General features: G+C 35.1%; 1 pseudogene; it reads left to right on the forward strand.

Moving 5' to 3' along the window:
* Window positions 1-1,123: 1,123 nt before the first annotated feature.
* Window positions 1,124-22,336, forward strand: LOC149231130 (wax ester synthase/diacylglycerol acyltransferase 11-like; annotated as a pseudogene).
* Window positions 22,337-22,544: the final 208 nt, after the last annotated feature.

Genomic DNA, 22,544 nt, shown 5'->3' on the forward strand with positions numbered 1-22,544 from the left:
TAACAACTTGAATAACTTCTATATTCAAGCTTCTGTGATCCATAATGAATTAAGCAAAGTCTTTCGGTAGAAATCACATAAGAGAATTTTTTTTTTGGCCGACGCATTTCAAACCAACAAGTGTGGTTCATCATCAGGACTAGGATGATGAACCACACTTGTTGGTTTGAAACATGTCACCCAAAAAAAAAATTTCTCTTATGTGATTACTACCGAAAGACTTTGCTTAACATAAATAACTTGATATAATAAATTTAATATTTAATATTTAATATGATTTTAATATTATTTGAAGTGTTTCAATATTTATTTTTTAATATAACTATATTAATAACTTAGTAATATAAGTTTAATATTACTTTAAATTTATATTGTTCACAATATAATTTTAATATTGTTTGCAATGTTATTAAACAATAAATAATGTCGCAATGTGACAAACAACAAATGTTGTCGCAACATGATGAATGCTATTGCAATGTGATGCACAACAAATGACACCATAATGTGATGAACATCATACATCATTGCAATTAGATAAAACACTAATGTACAATGCAACTACGAAAACCATTGACACCCATGTTTAACTAAGTCAATGATGATCTTCCCTTGGTTGAATAAGGTCACAAAAGGTCAACCATGGTTATATGTGGTTGACCATAGTGAGTTGTAGAGAAGAAAGCCGACCATGGTCAACATGGTCAAGGTGGCTAACCATGTTCAACCAAGGTCAAACATTGCCAAAACATGAGGGTTAACATTGTCAAGATGGCTAACCATGGTCATCATGATCTACTATAGGTAAATGTTAACAACCATGGTCTACCAAGTCTAGCCATAGTCAACCATTATCGAATAAGCTCAACCATGGTCAAACATGGTCAAGTACGCTCATCCATCGTTAAACATGGTCACAAGCTCAACCATAGCCAACTTTTCTCAACCATTTTCAAACAAGCTCAACCATGGTCAACCATGTTCATCCATGCTCAACCATAGTTAACCATAGTCAACTATGGTCAACATGGATAACCATGGACTACCATGATCATGGTCAACCATAACTTGAGCATATTTAACCATAGTCAACCATGTTCCAACATGGTTAACAAGTTTAACGATGGTCAAACATGTCACCAAGTTTAGCCACGGTAACCTTATTCAATAATATAACATTAATGTGACAGAAATATATTGTTATATTAATGATTGACCATAATCATGGTCAACCTCATCAACCTCCTCAACCATTAATCTAACATTAATGTTACATTAATTTTAACATTAATGTAACATTAACCATGGTCAAACATGGTGGACAAACGTTAATGTAACATTAGAGCATTGTTACATTAACAGTTGATTGTAATCAATCTCTTCAACCATCATCAACCATCAAAAATCTTTGGCAATCATGGTTAACCATTGTCCCATGATCGACCATTTTTAACCATAATTAAACAATATTGAACATAGTCAACCGTGATCTACTAATCAACCCTAGACACAACGACCATCAACAATCACAATCTCAATCACATTATTAATCAACCCTAGACACAATGCAATCAACTAGCACAATCACAATCACATTATTAGTATCATTGATATATGTTAATGGACATCATTTCAAAACTAATGTTACCCATCTACTTACAAAAAAAAATAAAAAATAAAGTAAACAAACATATATCAAGAACAACATTATTAAATATGGTTATACTAGTGCTAGGTAATTCTCAAATAGGAAATAGAGTCTATATGGAAAAAATACCATTCATCAAACAACCTATATTTCTTTAACTGTCCCAGGAGACTTCGAACTTAATATCATTCGCTCTGCCTTTAACGACCGAAACCCCAAATTTGAAGAACCCATCGTCAATGCATTGTTGCCAAGGAACCCACAGTTCTCTTGTATTATGGTCATTACTCTCTTCCCCTTACTTTGAGAATTGAAATTCACTTTATTTGTATAATGGTCAAATATCTATGTATCTTACATTAAATTTTTTATAGGTATTATGTATAAAGTTTTGTTGCTTTTGTTAAGTAAAAATAAGGTTGGAATGCTTTTTCAGTTGAACTTATTTTATTGACATGATATATGACTACTTGTGTTTGTACTATTTCATTGGAAGCTACTTAGGTAATGTGTATCTTGATAATGTATCTCTTTCTTGATACTTGCTATTATCTATGTTGATTATGTAACATTTTCTTGATTTTCTAGGAGAAAGAAAAGATAAATTTGTATGTTTTGTTCTACTAGTCCTTGTATATTGTATTTTCTATACTTTTCTCTATTGAGATGTTAATGTCACTGTTAATTCCATTGTTTACTAAATATTATAGACAATTCAGATTTAGTTAAATTTAGTCGAGTTTCACTCCAATTATTTACTCAATTTAAGTGTGTGTTTTGAATCATGGATAGGAAAATTAGCGCCATTTTTATTTTTTACCGAAATTCATTTATGGTCATGCTATATTGTTGTTTCTGACATCTTGGAGTTTTGTGTTGTGTAAACTTTTGTCAAAAGGAGGACGACTGGGGAGTCTTGCAATGGCAAAAAACTACAGTGAACATCGATGACCACATTTTTATCACAGAATTCCCTCCTGACCAGGAATCATATGATGCCTGCATGGATGACTATATCTCCAAAATGGCCCTCCAACCTCTCCATAAGTCACGTCCTCTCTGGGAACTACACTTCATGTATTATAAAACTAGCAAGGCCGAAGCTACCATGCTAATCAAGCTCCATCATTCACTCGGAGATGGAATTTCTTTCATGTCCACGTTGTTTTCTTTGGCCACTAGAGTCGACAATCCCGATCTTTCCCCGACATTTCCTACTGCCAAGCGTAGTTATAATAAACCCATGGCTACCTCAAAGCAGTCCATTGCAACCAAACATTTTCAGAGACTATTGTATCTCATGATTGCAGTATGGTACAGGGTTATTGATGTGACAAGCTCTTTGCTGAGAATGACTGGATGGATGGCCGATAGCCAGCTCCCTATCTGAGGACCTCCAGAAGTCCAATGCATGCTCCTTACTCTTTCTTCTATTGCTTTGAATTTGGAAGACATCAAGTAGATAAAGAATTATGTTGGAGGGGTATTTGATCGCCATATACTTAAACACTAATTCATATTTCCTGACTGAAAGTATACTCACAACTTTGTTATATGCTCAACAGATAGTGAATTATGTTCCAACAGGAATAATTTTCTACGGCATGCAACGCTACTTCCAGATTCACCTGTCAGCTAAGTCACATGACACGAGGACACGAGACATGGAGGACATGTAAATACGAGTATTCAATACAAAATGTAGCGACCCAAATACAAGACACGAGGGACACCTTATATATATATATATATATATATATATATATATATATATATATATATATATATATATATATATATATATATATATACCGAAATATAGTTTTTGATCCATATTAAATTGCAAGTTGTAGCTTATCTAATCAAATTAAAATATAATTACTTCAAAGTTCATAGTTCATTTTAAAAGAATAAATAGAATCAGAATTTAGAAATTAGAATGTGATATGCTTGGCCTTGATTCTTGAATGTTAAATGTTCATTGTTCATGTACAACTTACAAGCACATAAGAAACTAGTAACTATAAATTTAGAACTTAGATATTAAAACCGTAAAATGCAGATTTTCCATTAAGTCATCAAAATCAAAATGTATTACTGTTTACATAGATACTAACTCATGAGAGAATTCCACTGGAAAATACAAAAGAGTAGATACAAAATAAGTAGGAATATCATAGCTCGTCACTGTCATGACTTGTAAATGGTACTTGTCATGAATCAAGAGTCACTAGCTACTAGCCAGTGAGCCACGAGTCCATGACTAATCACTCTATCAATAGTCCATGTCCTCTATGTCATAGTCACCATCACTGCCACTGCCATATGACTGTACTCCATCCTCTTCCTCCATGCCCAATCCAAGATCTGTTGCTGCATTTGTTGTTGTGGTGGATGACCCCTCAAGATACTCTTGCTCATCATCAAAAGTCATTGGCTTTAGCACTGGGTCATTAAGATCCATGTTGGCTAATGCCAACTCAACATTGTCATCCAAGTCCATATCATCAGGAAACACATCCCACATCTTTGTCCTTCCCTTCAACCACTCTTGTATCTGCCTGTAAATCAAACGAAGGTTGGTGTGCTCATACACCATTGTCTCCGCCCTGGATTGCTCAAGCTTGCTCTTTTTCAAACTATATAGATTCCCATAAGTGCTCCAATTTCTCTCACAACCAGAACATGAAGTAATTTGAGAGAGGACCCTCAAGGCTAATTGATTTAAAATAGGGCATGCTGCCCCATGAGTTTCCCACCAAGCATAGGAATCTTTGACCCCCCTATCTCCAAGTAAATCATACCCCCCAAATCTCCTGGTACCAGTGGAGAACTCTACAAAGCCTTCCTCCACCTCAAGAAAAGATGCTCTATCCTGAAATATCATTATGAATGCTATCTTCCTCCCCTGTGAAATCTCTCCATCCATGTGAGGAGGTTATCTGTGTGAGGTCCCACCACAGAGCCATTCTTGACTGTAGTTCTTGGGATTCAAAGAGTGAGCTAAGCAATGCAAAGGTGTGCAATTCTTATCCCACCTAGAGATAAGAATATCCTGTATGGTGGACCATAAGCTCTATGCTGATGTCACGTATCCAGGGAACTCATTCTCCATAAAAATAGTCTTCATAGACTCAATCATGGAATCCCAACCCTCATAAACCTCTCCTAAGATGGGTTGGTCCATGTCTGCAAACCACAAGAAAGAAATGATAGGGTTCATGATATTTATGGTAAGATCCACCATCTCCCACCAACCATCATCTAACAGTGTGTCCTTTACCTTTTTTGAAGCAGTTTGATCCGTCTTTCTCCAAAAAGACCAAAGATTTTAAATAACCATGGCCCCAAGAGTGACCTTCACCTCCTTCAACCTCTTAAGCATGATGAATGAGGAAGCAAACTAAGTAACTACAATCTTCAACAATGATAGATGTGTGTACTCTTTATATATTGTGAGGGCATTGGTATGGTTTTGTACAAAATTTCGGATATGGCGTGCATCCTCAATAATATTTCCAATCCATGTCACATTTGAAGCAATAGATTTGAGCGCTAAATTCAAAGAGTGAACAATGCATGGTGTCCAAAATATTTGTGGACATTTAGTTTCCACATTCAAGCTAGCAACTTTGCAAATAGGTGCATTATCTGTGATGATTTGAACACAACTTTCAATGCCTACATCTTCAATAACTTTAATAAACAACTCAACCATATATTGTGCATCCTTGTATTGTCAAAGAGCATCAACTGCTTTCAAGAAAACCGGTCCATTTTGAGAATATACTATGAAATTGATGAGAGGATGACATGTTGTATCTGTCCATCCATCATAAACAACATTGACACCAGATGAGATCCATGATGATTTAATAGGTTGTAGAATTTTATCCACCTCCTTCCTTGCCTCAACCAACAAGGTGGTTCTAAGCTTCTCTGAACTTGGAGGCACATACCCAATTGGAGCCATATCAACTGGAGCTCGACACATCTGAATAAACAAAGGAGACCGTGTAACATTAAAAGAAATGAAGTTGAGATAGAAAAAGAATTTCATTGTAAGATCAACCTCATCTCGCTTCTCATGCTGAAAAATATTTTCCATTGGACCACCACAAGTTTGGGCTGCCCTCTTTTTTGTTGGTTGAATTTCAGCCCTCTCCCAAATCTACTACTATTAGCATTCCTTAAGAATGGAAGATGATCTTCATTTTTACTAATTTTCCTGCTTGCTGCCACCACATTCCCAAAGCTAGTTGCATCCTCCCTTTCCAAATCTATTCTTTCTTTAGCACTAATCTTTTTTCATGCTTCAATTCCACAAGGAAGGCCCAACAAATAGCCCTTAACTCGAAAGTAAGTGCTCTTAAATTCACCCTTGCAGAAATTTCAAGACCCAAGCACATTCCCTCCCGCACCAACCTTTGGCCGTTGTTTCTTGGTTACATTCTTCCATAGAGGGTATTTTCTTAGTTGTGCTTGTTGTCTTGCTACAACAACATCATATGTTAATGTCGGCTTAGAAGCACCTAAAGCTTCACTTGAAGCACTTAGGTCAAAGGATTTAGGTGCGGTGAAGAAATAGATTTTCTAGTTTTGAAGGCTCTTGTAATTGGTTCATCGGTAACATTTATAAAATAATTATACTCAGTATAATAGTCACAATCCATCTTTCCAAGTTACAAATTCTACCAAAATTTATTTTTCCCATTTAAGAAAAGAACATTCTCATTTTGTCTATTGGTAAAAGTAGCTTAACTTGAACTAATATTTTCAATATGTTAGTAAAAGTAATTGAGCTTTGAGCCAATCTCTTGAACTCAATAATGTTCATTTATTTGTTCATTTTTCTCATAAAAAAAACTTACGGGATGCTTATGAAAAGAAATTTAAGCCTCTGAAACCGTCTGTTATCAAACAGTTGAATAATTCAAGAGTCACAGCACTATGTTTGTTGAATACGAGAGTTTTGGCCGGTATACAGGTTGTGTACTAAAAAGTCGACCGCAGCTTTTCAAATTAATTTATTCATTTTGTTTGGACGAGATTCTTGATGAGATCTGATAACAACGTAAATTTGTGCAGAGCATAGAAGAGATGTTGAAACCCAAAACTCAAGCGCTAGGGTAATTGCAATCATCCAAAAAAGAAAAATGAAAAAATTAGCTTTAAAATTTTTATTTTTTAAAATATAAAACTTATTTTTCTCTACAATATTTTAATAAAAAAAACTTATAATATTTTAATTAAAAAAAGCTTATATTTTTTAATAAGTAATGTAATATTAATTATCTACAATTTTTTAGTGTTGAATTTCTATAATCTTTTCAATATAGAAACTATTGTTTTTCATTCCTATCTTTTTAATAAGAAATGCTACTATTTTTCAGTCTTATTTTTTAATAAGAAACTTCTCAAAATTTTTAATACAAAATTTCTAAAAACTATTTTTTTCTTTCCTTTTTTTAATAAGAAACTTCTCCAAACTTTTTTATTTTTTAAAATATAAAATTTATCTTTCTCTACAACATTTTAATAAAAAATCTTATAATATTTTGATCAAAAGAAAACTCATATTTTTTTATTAGTCATTGGCTATTAATTAGCTACAATTTTTTAATGTCGAATTTCTATAATTTTTTTAATATAGAAACTATTGTTTTTCATTCTTATATTTTTAATAAAAAACTATTGTTTTTCATTCTTAATTTTTAATAAGAAATTTCTCTAAACTTTTAATATAAAATTTCTAAAAAATTATTTCTTTTCATTATACTTTTAATAAAAAAAATTCTCTTTTTAATAAAAAGCTTCTCTAAACTTTTAATTTAAAAAAATTAAACAACTATGAATAAAAAACTTCTCCAATCTTTTAATTAAAAAAATTTAAATAATTATGAATAAAAAACTATATTTATTAAATCTTTGAACTTAAAAAAAAAATAAAAAAAAAATAACAATACAAGACATTCACACTTGTTGGTTGGAAATGCGTCGGCCAAAAAATTCTCTCATGTGATTTCTACCCAAAGACTTGGTTTAATACAAGACATTGTTATTTAAAAAAAAAAAAAAAAACGAGTAATAATAGTACAAGCCATTATTATTTAGTTAAAAAAATTAAAAAATCTAAATATATATACTCTGCGCGTGGTTTAAGGGAGGTTCCTCTTAGGCTTTAGTGGCTTGTTTATTGCAAATAAGAATAAGTCACGGAGGTTCCTCTTAGGCTTTAGTGGCTTGTTTATTGCAAATAAGAATAAGTCACGTGTCTACCTGGTAATGCTCGATTCATTTGTCCTCTCCATTCATATTATTCATTTGTCCCCTCCATTCATAGCATTCAGTGTTTTTCATTCATTTTAATATAAAACTCATCGTCAACCGAAGAAATCCGTATTGTATCAATATCATCGTATTATTTCACGAATCAATCGTACGAACGAATTTTTGAATTTGTTTGCCCAATACAGGCGAACTTGGTAACTATGCTTTTAATGCTCTTTTAATTAAATTTATTAGTTAAAAAAAATGTAGTATAAACAAGTGTCATATGAAATGAGTTATGGTTTTCCAGGCATGTGATATTGATAAGTGGTAGTATTAGCACATCTTATTGTAGCAACATGTGTCCAAGTTAAAAATCTCCATGGTAAAAAACTAATGAATATTCATAGTTAAGAATCTTGTTACATGTATTTTTTTTGTGTAAAGTACAAAGAACATTACAAAAGATGGTTCTTTTTACTACTAAAGATGGTTCTTTGTACTAGTGGCCTGCCCATACTAACCTAGTAGCACAAATTGCAAAGCTTAAGATTACATATGTCTCGCTTGATAAGCTCAACAGACAAAAAAAACAAATTCCTGAGCCCGCAATAAACTTCAAGAGGTTACAAGCATACATGCTTTGTTCTACAAAGTTATCCAAACAGTGTCAGAACAAAAAGAAACCACCCATTGTCAATTAAGATAGGAAATAGAACTGTTGTGGAACCTTAAAACTGTGCGCATAAGGTTGTGAAGGATCGATCATGCTAAAGAACCACACCGACGGAGCCTGAGCGTTGAAAGCCCACAAACCACGAGTTGCATTTATTCCTCCACCTGAGCATATATACCCACGAAGGAGCTACACCAATGGAGCACGAGTAGCGAGAGCCCATGAGTTGCAATTTCCCTTCGACTATAGCACATAAGGCCATGACCCCTAGCTGGTGTCTTTGACCACCACCGTGAGCTTGCAAACGATGAGAATCCCACAATCAACAAAGTCCCGAAAAGACCCCAATTTGGAGGTAGGAGTTTTTGGAGTGTCCATTGAAAAAACAACAAGAGCATCACTAGTAAGCTATTAGCATTAATAACCCATGAGGCCTCAACAATATTGATGAAGCCAAGGTTTGAATTTGAGAAATGTGACAAAAATTGAAGAGAAAAAAATGTGGAGCAATGGACTTGTTCTTCTCAATATTACAAATCACTTAATTAAGATTACATTGGAAACATCAGTAATAAATGATTGGAGTTAAACTCAACTAAACTGGACTTAACTGAAACTGAACTGGGACACTTGAAGGGACGGTTTTGACACCTAACATGTAGTTGGGATTAGATTCTCCAACACTCGCCCTTAATTACAACCACATAAAATTCAATTAAGATACATGTTGGTCTATGTCTCAGCTAGGTTTACAATTTAAAAATTGACTTCAACTTTTCTTCTTCTCTTTTTCCAGATTCTATAGCCTCTAAATTGTTTCAGCTTTTTCTCTTTGTTGTATCCTTCAAATCTCAGTTTCTTCATTTTCTGGTGCAGTTCTTCTAGGCTTTCTAAGCATACCCTGGACTTCTTCAAAAACTAACTTGTATGTGGGCTGCTGCCACATATTATCTTTTGTAGTGTTCTTTTCACCATCAATGTGCTGCAACATAAGATTATAATAAAATAATATTTCTTCAGGACTCCAAAACCTGAAAATTTCATTGATTTGCTCGTCATTGATGTTGTCTTCAACATTCATTTTTGCATCTTCTATGCAGACCTCATCTAGACATGGTGTTGCAAGCCATGCTTCAAGAAAATTTAACTCTTCTTCATAGTCATTTTGTGTACCTGCACACTGGAAATCAACATTAGAATTAAAAATATTTGGAGAACCACATTGGTTCTGTTCCTTCTGCTCTGCAATGAGAGCTTTTTCCTGTTGCGCTTCTTTCTTAGCTGTTGCTTCTGCATCTGTCTTTGTTTTCTCTTTCTGAGCTTCCTTCTTTGCCTCTTCCTCTATTTTTGTCTCTCTCTCTTCGACTCCTTTACTAACCTATGTTGCTGCAAACAAGTTTCCTTTCATTGTCTCACCAAATATCATCATATCAATATGATGTTTTTGTTACATCACCTGCAACCATTCATCATTAGCCAACGATTCTTCATAAAATTTTACATCATAAATATTATTTGATGTATTCACCATAACATTGACTGCTACAATGGCAGTTTCATTGTCCTCAACAAGATGTGTTGCTGGATTTACCAAATCTTCATCAACAAGCTCCATTGATGGATTCATCAAATTTTCGTCCACCTATGTCCGTGTACAGTGGGGTCCGTGAGCATCTACGTGCTCCTTCTCTCTTGCTTCTACGACTTCTTCATAGACATCATCCACGTGTGACTGAGCACAGTGGGTTTCAACAATCCATTCATCTGGATGTAGATCTGCTGCTATAGATCCACCTTCATCTTCAACTTCAATACTCCCCCTTGGACCAAAACACCTTTCAAGGGTATCCCAAGCCTCCTTGGCTGTCTTGGCTTCTGAAATCAAGGGAAGAATGTTGTCATCAACATATTCTTTTATGCATTTCAATGCAAAGGCATCCTTTTACCTCTTCACTTCCAGATTTGAAACATCTCAAACATCTCATGTAGTTGCTTTGACTTTCTCAACCTCTTGGCTTTTCCCATTTGATCGCTGACAGAATGTGACTCAACAAAGAAATCAAACTTCAAACATAGAGACACACTTCTCTCCTACACAACTTCAAAAAGCTTTCATAAAAAAAATTACAATTGTCCAGAGCCGATTGGAACAATACACCCTTTTTTCTCTTTAATCTCCTTTTCAAGACTTAAAAAAAATCTCTTTTAAATAAACCTAAAAAAAATTCTATCCCTTTTTTAAAATAAACTTCAATATATTTTCTTAAAAAAATCCACAGCCCTTTAGCAATACCACCATATTTCAAATATTATATAAGCCCCTTTAAAAAAAAACATTACATGCACCTCCTTTTTAAGTCCCTGCCATCCAGGCATGGACTATAGTAATCTGAAATGAACACTTTAGCATTATTAGTGCTGCTTTTACTCCTTGCTTATCAACTATAAACGAATTTTGTAGAGACATATTGATAAATCATGTTATTTGGCCTCTTCCCAAGGACCGAAGCTAATCTCGAAGCTAAAGCATAAGTTATATTTGTGTTTGCATGATATTTTCAAACTGGTAAAAATACTAACTAATCTAATGTTGGCATTAGTTTGACAGCACTAAATGTTAGCTCCACTATTTTGGATTTCCATGGGCTGCATGGTATAATAGAGTAATAGAGGCTGCATGGAGGAACTATCAACCCTGGTTGTATGCCAGGGTACACCTATTAGCTTCTACACCCGCCACTCCTGCGTGCCACAACTTCCAGGTGCCATCTCTTATGTTTTCATGTAAGTAGGTGTCCATCAGGTGTCCATTGAATGGATGTAGACATTGAATGGATTATGCATGGGCTTAGCATTAGCGTTCCTAAGTTTCTTAGAGGCTATCGATGCAACTTCCTTCATGGCGCTTGCTTCACTAGCAGCTATGTCCTTGGTATTCCTACTATCCATTTCTTCCAATTCAACATTTCTTTTCTGTCTCTTATTTTTTCCTTTTCTTCTAAGTCTAGGCACAAGTCACATACATTTAAGTTGTCTGATTCCAACTGATCAGAGTATAATTTGCTGTAATATCTGCAAGAGTGGTGGCATATGCACAAACAAGAAAAACAGTGTATCATATCCATGCGGAGAAAAGAATATTAGACGCTATGATTCTTGAAATTGTTGTGGAACAAAGACTCACATATGTGTTGAAATCAAAATTGCTGTGAAACAGAGACTCACATGTGTTGAAGTTGGTGGTTGCATCTTTGGAATCATTTTGGAGTTTCCTCTATCGGTTTGATCCGGTGTAATGCATCTGGTTCAGGTTGGTTGTGCTTATGGTCTTACCCGGCAGATTTCGGAGCCTGCTTGGCGTAGGGCTAGCTTAGTATTTGAAAGAGAAATCCGTGTTCAAATTTCCCAGTAATGACTCTATTGTTTCTTGTCTCAGAACATATCAACAGCAGCTCGACTTGGTGGCAAACTGTTTCGGCCAGAACATATTAGCAAAGTGAAAAATACTTCCCTAGACTCGGCAGGCGATCTCTCAGAACTGGGCTCCTGTCCCTAGTGCATGCAAAGTGTAAGTGTTGTTAACTCAAGCTCCCCCTCTGCAGTGAGATACAATGAAGAAGGTGAGACTCCAAACTTCAATGGTGAGGGCACCTGTAATACATGCAACGGATTTTAATAAGTGGTATCTCTCCTGTCAAAATAGCCAGGTTATTAGTCGGGCTCAGACTTCGTAGAGCACTTGCTAACCTGTAAGCATTATACCTGCCATGCAACCTGCCTTATATTCCACCTTATTTCTCTGCTACTCTTCGACCTGGCTTGGCTGTCTCTTCTGCCCTGCGTCTGGTTTCCATCCTTCTATAAGTACGATTGCCCAAACGCATACAAATTACTTGAGGGATCTTCTACCCTACATCTGGTTTCCATCCTTTTTGTACCTGAGAGCAAATTACTTGAGGGATCTCAATTTTTTTTAGCAGACAACGGATGCCCAATGCAGTAGCAAACCGCTGATGCCTAGCGCCTACCTTCTTCAATCGGCCCCTCCCTTATTTCTTATCTAGCTCGAGCATGCTTTCATTTTAGCTAGCCTACACCCCCGGGTTCTACAACGTGAGCTTGATCCATTTGCCATAAATAGGTATCACTGTGTCAAATAGTGATATGTATGCATGCTGGTGCTCATCACCGATCGATACGTGGTTGTAACATGGGCAAACTTTTACATTGTAATTCATATTTAATTAAATTAATATATTTCCTTTAATATACGGGTAACATGGGCTAGCTTTATATTTTAATTTATATTTAATTAAATTAATATATTTCCTTTAATATACGGGTAATATGGGCTAGCTTTTATATTTTAATTCATATTTAATTAAATTAATATATTTCCTTTAATAACTAGTTAACTGTAACAATTATCACCATGCACTTTGCCAGATATTAGATTTCGGATGCATTGCAGGGTCTCCCAGCCACATGTGTTAAGTTTATACATGCACTCTGCTAGATGTATTACAGGGTCTCTTCACCACATGCTCTGGCCAACATGATATTCTGGTATGCCAATGTCGATGGCCTAATATACCGAAAAATGATGGGATAATTCCCATTTGTAAACAAATTTTTGGGAACACTGGGTATCAGGGGTTCTGCATGGATATTTCAATGAAGTGCCAATTTTTAACTCGGTCGAGTACTAATAAATAATTTTTACAGGTCGACTATTCGTGGGTGTACATCCTACAAGATGGAAAGTAAGTTTTCCATTTTTTCACTCTTCTGTGTCTTTTAAATTCTATTTTTTATGGAACCCATGTGTGAAAACCTCATCCTTGAAGTAGATTTTCATGTGTCTTGACGAGTCTGTCCTTGGCCGTCTCCACACTTCGATGGATGAATGGAGGTACAACATATCCTTCCTTCCATCTATTGAATATGCATCCTGGGTGCATGCTGATGTAGCCCCTACCTAAACTGGTCTAAATCCGCTTAGTACATGCCATACCCCTTCGTATCTAAAATTACATTTAGGTGTAAAACAGGCAGTTCCTAAATGGTTAGGGTAGTCGGCATCCTCACTTTTTTATCTACGATTCTCATGGTCCTCTTTGGAATGTTGTTCCAGTTCAACTTTTTACTCAAGAACAGCTTCTCAATTTTGTTACTTTTGTTCTTTCTCTTTCAGTTCAACATGGTGAGGACATGAACATCCATCCCAGTTATTTTCGAACCTGCAGAGTAAAGACTGATTTTCTTTTAAAAAAAATGGACAGAGAATTGGGATGGGACAAATTGGTCATCCTAATGTTGTCACACTGAATGTTATTCATGTAGATGCAAATACTCTGTATCTTGTGGTGAAGCTATGCTCTGAGGGACGCCTAATCGATGAAATGTCCAAAAACGGATGTTACTCTCAGCATCAGGCACAGAATTGATCAAAAAATTAATTGCCACTAAAAAAGCAAAGGAGTACCATTAGTCGGTAAATGATATCTGTTGATAAGTAACAGTGAACAACAACATGCTTTCAAAATTATGTGTATAAGAAGATCTTTATATTGGATTGCCACCAGCATCTCTTGCTTGAGCGTTTTAATTTTCCGAGTCCTTTTGCTCAGCTTCAACTCCAACTCCATTGCATTTTTGATAGTGGAATCATTTGAATATTGGATTATAATTGAAATGCTTTCGTTGCATTCTGGTATCACAAAGCAAAGTCCTGGCAAGGAAACAAGGACAGAAGTACTGCGTATAGATGTATATTTCCTTTCCTATATCCAATAGAGGGGTGCTTTTTTTTATGTCCCTTGATGCGAGATTTTAGCCCTTGGGCCCTGAACTCATAACATTTTATGGAATCAAACTTAATACCATTTTTAATGTGAAGGAAAAAGAGGATTTACAATTTATGTTTTTGTTTGGTGCTTGTTATTGTGTGAGCAACTTGTGTTTCAGCCCTTTTATATATTATTATGCATATCATATCTCTCTTATAATTGGAGACCTTTTCCAGCCATTAATTCTTGCTTGGTTTTCCAACAGCTAAAGTTTTGGAAGATGGAACTTCAATAACAAGGTATTTGTCTTTTAAGAAGTTTTCCAAAATCTGATAGCAAGTTGGTGAGAGTCAGATTGTTGAATGGTCTCTTTGACAACAGTCATGGGTGCAACGCATTGAGATGCTACTTACACATATATGCAGATATAGATATCAGGTTCTAAATAGTGGAGACATGTAGAGCTAGAATACTAAGCCCCCTTTGATGAAGAGTTTACTGTGTGATGAAGATTTTACCATTTTGAGGGCTCATGTTTACCATGCCTTATCCTTCAATAGTTTCCTTAATAAATACTGAGTAGTTACAATAAACTGATAGGTCTCTTCTACCGAGCATGCATTTGCTCTTGAAAATAGAACAAAATGATGCCTGAAATACCAAAATATCTTGGATAAGTGCGATATCCTAACCATTTAATATGCTATAATCATTCATCAAAACATCCCTTGAAATCTTGGAAAAGTAAACTGAAAACAACTCTATAGAAGGTACCATTTCCCAGCCATGCAATCATTCATCATGATTACACTTGAATGAGCTTAGGGTTAGATTCTATAATTGGTAAAAATATCCCTCAAGTACTTAGCAGGAGGCCAAGTTCTATGTATATGTGTAACCATATATCATTGTCAGATTTCAGTTGTACCTTACATTACAGAGAAGAAATAGAAACTCTACCATTACAACCAACTATTTCAAGTAACATATCATGCACAGATTTGAGGTAAAACCCGTGTAAAGATGCATGATAGTGTGGCACAGAGTAGGGAATAATTATAATCAAAGGAAACATTCCCGTTGTCATAAAATGAACTGATATGTTGCCAATACTATGCACAATTTTCTTTAGTACAAGCATGGTAAGGCAAATGCAGAAAACAAGTGAGAACAATCAGATTGCTATGGGGCTGACCTGTATGCTGCCCATAGCATCTACAAAATACATACAACATCCTTTATACTAGGTATATGAGAACTTTTTGCAACCCTCTGACCATAGAATCAATCAAAAGGAGTGTCATCCACATTTCTTACTAAGAAGCAACCACCACTGGCTTCTATTAGAAGAAGACAGTCCCACTGGCTGAACATACTCCCTCAACTCATACACAGATAGCAAGTTGGTGAGAGTCAGATTGTTGAATGGTCTCTTTGACAACAGTCATGGGTGCAACGCATTGAGATGCTACTTACACATATATGCAGATATAGATATCAGGGTCTAAATAGTGGAGACATGTAGAGCCAGAATACTGAGCCCCCTGTAATGAAGATTTTACCATGTGACAAAGATTTTACCATTTTGAGGGCTCATGTTTACCATGCCTTATCCTTCAATTGTTTCCTTAATAAATACTGAGTAGTGACAATAAAATGATAGGTCTCTTCTACTGAGCATGCATTTGCTCTTGAAAATAGAACAAAATCATGCCCGAAATACCAAAATATCTTGGATAAGCAAGCTGAAATACTGAGCAGTGACAATAAACTGATAGGTCTCTTCTATTGAGCATGCATTTGCTCTTGAAAATAGAACAATATCATGCCCGCAATACCAAAATATCTTGGATAAGTGCCATATCCTAACCATTTAATATGCTATTATCATTCATCAAAACATCCCTTGAAATCTTGGAAATGTAAACTGAAAACAACTCTACAGAAGGTACCATTTCCGAGCCATGCAATCATTCATCATGATTACACTTGAATTAGCGTAGGGTTAGATTCTATAATTAGTAAAAATTTCCCTCAAGTACTTAGCATGAGGCCAAGTTCTATGTATATGTGTAACCATATATCATTGTCAGATTTTAGGGGTACCTTACATTACAAAGCAGAAATTGCAACTCTGCCATTACAACCAGCTATTTCAAGTAACATATCATACTCAGATTTGAGGTAAAACCCATGTAAAGATGCATGACAGGGTAGCACAGAGTAGGGAATAATTCTAATCAAAGGAAACATTCCCATTGTCATACAATAAACTGATATGTTGCCAATACTATGCACAATTTTCTTTAGTACAAGCATGGTGAGGCAAATGCAGAAAACAAGTGAGAACAATCAGATTGCTATGGGGCTGGCCTGTATGCTGCCCCTAGCATCTACAAAATACATACAACATCCTCTATACCAGGTATATGAGAAATTTAAGAATGATTGAGTAGAAAACAACTGAAATCACTCCAGATTCCCACTGCCAAATGCATTGGAATGAGGTGCCTACATTAACTGTACTTATGCATGGAAAAGTACTCATAATAGACAAAGGATCATGGGATTGCTATGCTGAGCTCTGTATGAACCCTACAAATTTGGCATTATCTTTTTTTTTTCTACAATTGAGAATCTTGGGCATTCCAAAGAGGATAAGTAGGAATTATCGAATTTAGAAATAGTCCATAAATACAACCATGAAGGCCATTATTAAAATAAGGACAATTAAGAATTGTTTGTTGCTTCATTAACATCGTATTTTCATAGCCGTATTTCTGCAATATTCATATTTCTTTCCAAAACATTAATTGACCACTCAATGCTAATTAAATGCGGTTGCATGTATCGATGACTGAATTCTAACTGTAGTTGTTGGTCACGAGTGAGTCAGTCACACCATGTAACATCCAAAAGCAGACCAAATGGAGGCCATACTATAGCATTTCCATGACCTTTTTGTATTATAACATTAGTAGACAAATAACTATTTCAATAAGATGTACATGCCACCTCTCCAATAAGTTAAAGATGTACTAAATGCAATCACCTTTCGTTAGATGCAGCTTGTTGGTTGCTCTTTGTGTAAGATGCACTTTGATATTACTGTTTTGGTAGTATTGGGGATGTTGGTTGCAACGCGAGTGTTAAAGTCTAGATATAAGATATGCTATTTTAGCTTTAGCTTTTGGAAATGCTACCAATGACCTAATGCCATGCCAGAATTCTTCTTAATAGTTCCTAATGTCAACGGTGTGCAATTGCATCTCTAATGGTGCATTATGAGATCACTGTGTCCACTTCATGCAATCACAATGGATCGATATCTCTCCTCTTGATACAGAGATCTTTCCTCTTGATTGAGAAAGCACTTAGACTTTATTTAAGACGATGAAAAGAACCACTAAGTTAACGATGACCAATTCTCTCTACTATTAGAAAATAGGAGGCTTCTCTATAGGTAGGACCAAGAGAACTCATATAGAGGAATTTGAGGCCCATCACAGCCCACCTCTCCATGAAATCCATGGACCATTCACAGTTTCTCATAAGAAAAACCCCGTATTGATTCCCAACCAGCTCCTTTTCTTATAAACATTTTCCTTCCATCCATGGACTATGAAATTGAAGTCCTTGTACTTCTCCAATGGGTGCTCAACTTCAATGTCTGTGATCACAGCATTTGAGTCCATCCACCATATCCATATCCATATCAAAGGAATTTTGGCCCAGAAAGTGTACATTTTCTGATTAAGGAGGATTGTGTTGTAAAACATGTCCAAGCCATGGATCCTATAGTAATCCTGCTTGTTCTTGCAGCACCTCAAAAGCAGATGATCCCCAATTGGGTTCTTGTAGGCATGAGGCTGTGAACCTGTCAAGACCAAGATACGAGGCCTCCCTCCTTCTGTATAGTTCTTTATATGAGGATGGGCCTTCAACCATTTTTGTCTCTTGAGGTCCCAGTTTTTCACAGTGCTCCCCACAGTGTAACTAAAGTCAGAATCAACATAGAAATTATCACAACTTTTCTCCCACTCATCCATTGACCGATACAAGGACTCCTCTTGTTTGCCATTCATTTCATGTTCATTGCTCTGATTCTGTTGAACTCACATTTTGATTTTCTTGAGTACCAGCAGTCACATTGGTATCATCAAACCTCTGGATCCTGAAATTGCATTGTGCTAAATATTGTTGTGCTTCAATTGTGACAGCTCTATAAGCAATTCCATAAGAGCAAATTCTCCATAAACTCCAACAAAGTACCAGAGCAACAATGACCAGTGTGCAAAACACGAAAAAATCACAAAGTTTCTTTTTCATCACATTTACAGGGAAAGAAACGAATAAGTGGATGGTCTCTCTAACACGGGTTTGAAGCTGGACCTGGGTACATGCCATATCCAAGAATGCAAGGAAGATCAGATTTTTGAGGATTTTCATTCATCTTTTTTCAGATCTGGGTTCATAACTTTAAAATTACTATCATGCTATTTGTATGTTGCTTAAGAGCCCTAAGACAAGGATTTGTTTGAAGGCTTTTTCTTTAGCTCTATATAGAAGAGGTTATAAGCTCTGTATAGGACAACATTAAGCTACACATGGACCTATCCACATGTTTATGTTTCCCGGTTGATCCTGAAAGTGGTCCCATTGCATTCCTACTTGGAGGAGTTTTTGGACATGCTGGCCCATATGTATTTCTGGTGGTGTTTCTTTTCTTGAAGCCTACTCATGGCAGGGACTTGCTGCCATGCAGCTTCTCTTGTTTAAAATAAAAAAACCTTTTAAAAACTTTGAAACTCATTAACGTGAGCCTTCAAAAAAATACGATTATATAAGAGGATCAAGACTTTGAAATAAGTTTTGTTGACTTTTCATATAGAATGGTGGCTGCGGACTTTTAACGAATGAATTGCTGAATTTTGTTACCTTAACGCTATGTGCGTTGAACAAAGGCCCCGTGCTAACTCTTCTATCGATCTTTAAGCGCAGCGTTAGTTTTTCAATATTTAATTTTTAATATAACTATATTAATAACTTAGTAATATAAGTTTAATATTACTTTAAAGTTATATTGTTCACAATATAATTTTAATATGGTTTACAATGTTATTAAACAATAAACAATGTGACAATGTGACAAACAACAAATTTTTTCGCAACATGATGAATTTTATTGCAATGTGATGTACAATAAATAACACGATAATGTGATGAACATCATACATCATTGCAATTGGATAAAACACTAATGTACAACGCAACTACCAAAACTATTGACACCTATGTTTAATTAAGTCAATGATGATCTTCCCTTGGTTGACTAAGGTAAAAAATGTCAACCATGGTTATATGTGGTTGACCATAGTGAGTTGTAGAGAACAAAGTCAACCATGGTCAACATTGTCAAGGTGGCTAACCATGTTCAACCAAGGTCAAACATGACCAAGACATGATCCATAATGAACTATATGGTTAACATGGTCAAGATGGTTAACCATGGTCATCATAGTCTACCATAATCAGTTACAGGTAAATGCTAACAATCTTGGTCTACCATGTCTAGCCATAGTCAACGATTATTGAATAAGCTCAACCAATGTCAAACATGATCAAGTACGTTCATCCATGGTCAAACGTGGTCACCAAGTTCAACCATAGCCAACTTTGTTCAACCATTTTCAAACAAGCTCAACCATGGTCAATATGGATAACCATGGACTACCATGTTCATGGTCAACCATAACTTGACCATATTTAACCATAGTCAACCATGTTCAATAAAGGTCAAGCAAACTTAAAGATGGTCAAACATATCACCAAGTTTAGCCATGGTAACCTTCTTCAATAATGTAACATTAATGTGACATAAATATATTGTTACATTAATGACTAACCATAATCATGGTTAACCTCATCAACCCTCCTCAACCATCAATCTAACATTAATGTTACATTAATGTAACATTAACCATGGTCAAACATGGTGGAGAAACATTAATGTAACAATGGTCAACATCTATGTTACATTAAAATATTGTTACATTAATGGTTGACCATAATCAACCTCTTCAACCATCATCAACATCAACAATCCTTGACAATCATAGTTAACCATTGTCCCATGATCAACCATGATCAACCATTTTTAACCATAATTAAATAATATTAAACATAGTCAACATTGATATACTCATCAACCCTAAAAACAATTACCATCAACTAACACAATCATAATCACATTATTAATACAATTGATATATGCTAATCGACCTCATTTCCAAATTAATGTTGCCCCTCTATTTACAAAAGGTGGAAAATAAAGTAAATAAATATGATTATACTAGTGCTAGGTAATTCTCAAATAGGAAATGTTTAATTATATTGGTAACACTTAGTTGAATTAGGTCAAAGGATTTTGGTCACGTGAAGAAATAATTTTTTTAGTTCGGAGGGTTTAAGGTTTTTTTAGACATGTTATGTATGCTTTTATAAGCATTAGTACCTTTCAAAACAAATTGGGTTTTTTAAAGTTTTTAAGAGTTCATATGATCATAGCCAGAGAAGTGGAATATGTATGTTTTAATAAATTTAATAGTCAAATCGTTGCGGAGGTGGATCCTTTGTCCCACAAATATAAGATCTTATTGAAATTAGATAATAATACTAATAATAATAAATAATTTATTAATAATATTTATAAAATAAATATAATATAATATTCACAATCCATCTTTCTGAGTTACAAATTCTTCCAAAAATTATTTTTCCCATTTAAGAAAAAAACATTATCATTTTGTCGATATGGTAAAAATAGCTGAACTTCAACTAATATTTTCAACTAGTCAATATGTTAGTAAAAATAATTGAGCTTTGAGCTAATGTCTCGAACTCAGTAATGTTCATTTGTTTTCTTTTTTCAGTATTCATTTGTTCATTTTTCTCATTGGATGCAGTTGAGGAAAAAAGCTTAGGAGATGCTTATGAAAAGAGATTTGAGCCTCTGAGAGCCTCTGTTATTAAACAATTGAATAATTCAAGAGTCACCGCACTATGTTTGTTGAATACGAGAGTTTTGGCCGGTATACAGGTTGTGTACTAAACAGTCGACCGCAGCTTTTCAAATTAATTTGTTCATTCTGTACGAGTTTTTGTTTGGACGAGATTCTTGATGAGATCTGATAACAACGTAAATTTGTGCAGAGCACAGAAGAGATGTTGAAACCAGAAACTCAAGCGCCTTGGGGAAATCACTTTGCTTTGTTGCATGTGCCTGTCCCTATCATGGGAAAAGTAGGGAATCCTCTGGAGTTTGTGAAAAGGGCAAAACGTATCATAGATAGATATAAAATGTCTTTAGCAGTCTTCTGCAATGCAGCCATTCTGAGATGGCTAGCAAGATTAGAAGGACCCCATGTATGTTCTTCCATTTACCAAAAACTAGTTTAGTTTATGATAAAATGTTTTCCGGCATTCTCTCAATTCCCACTAATGATACGTTTGATGCAGGCAATTATGAAATCTTTATACAGCACTGTTGTCCATACGTCGATGATTATATCAAATATGATTGGCACAATGGAGAAGGTTGCAATTGATGGGAATCCATTAAAAAGCTGTTCTTTCTTCGTGACTGGAGCACCTATAATAAGTAAACACACTGCTCAAACTCCTCTCACTATTTTCTACTTATTTTGAGTCAAATCAAAGCAATAGGTTGCATAAAATCGTTGGAATCCAGCTGTTTAGAAAGTTGTTTATTGATAGATGAAATGGCATTTCTTCGTGCAGTCTCTGTATGGGTCTATTTTGACCTATATGGACACTCTCAAGATCCAAGTGATAGCTCCAAAGGATCTTATCGACGTGAGTATGTTGTGCAAGTGTTTCACGGAGGCCTTTGAAGAAATGAAGGAGGCTTCCACCCATGGTAAATCGTTGTGAAAGGAAAAGCTTACCAGGCCAGGGGAATGCAATCAGTTTTTTTAATTTTAATATATTTTCTTTACATTTTTTTTTATTTGTGATAATAGATATTATAATTTTAAAAATTAAAATTATGATATAAAATTTGTTTTAACAAAAGTAAATTGGAAAATTAAGTTGGTAAGTATATTTATTTTAGAATGAGATTTCAAGATTTTGAATTTAA

The sequence above is a fragment of the Pinus tabuliformis genome, chromosome J, assembly GCF_031772625.1.
Source record: "Pinus tabuliformis cultivar Carrire ecotype Pingquan chromosome J, CPIR1, whole genome shotgun sequence".
In the NCBI taxonomy this organism is placed as follows: Eukaryota; Viridiplantae; Streptophyta; class Pinopsida; order Pinales; family Pinaceae; genus Pinus; species Pinus tabuliformis.